Genomic DNA, 229 nt, shown 5'->3' with positions numbered 1-229 from the left:
GTATATTCCTATTAGATAATACATCAATTAATAATAATAATGTTAAAAATTTTATCTTTAAAATAAAAATGTTCAGTATGTCTGGTTTAAATATAACATTTTAATATGAAAAGAAGTATGAGTACTCGAGCTCGGTTTTTTCTTCATAACACAAAATGATCAACATTTTTTTTGCAAATATTCTCGATGATAAAGAGTTTTTCCTTCTACGATAGTTGCAAGTTAAGAA

General features: G+C 23.6%; 1 protein-coding gene across 5 annotated transcripts in view; it reads right to left on the bottom strand.

The window, feature by feature from the left end:
• Nucleotides 1-229, bottom strand: part of LOC108690055 (serine/arginine repetitive matrix protein 2) — a 322,951-nt gene that overhangs the window by 10,447 nt on the left and 312,275 nt on the right. The gene's annotated exons all lie outside the window — the stretch shown is intronic.

The sequence above is a fragment of the Atta colombica genome, unplaced genomic scaffold (genome assembly GCF_001594045.1).
Source record: "Atta colombica isolate Treedump-2 unplaced genomic scaffold, Acol1.0 scaffold293, whole genome shotgun sequence".
In the NCBI taxonomy this organism is placed as follows: Eukaryota; Metazoa; Arthropoda; class Insecta; order Hymenoptera; family Formicidae; genus Atta; species Atta colombica.
Note: the sequence above shows the minus strand (reverse complement) of the source record. Positions and strands in the feature narration are given on the sequence as shown.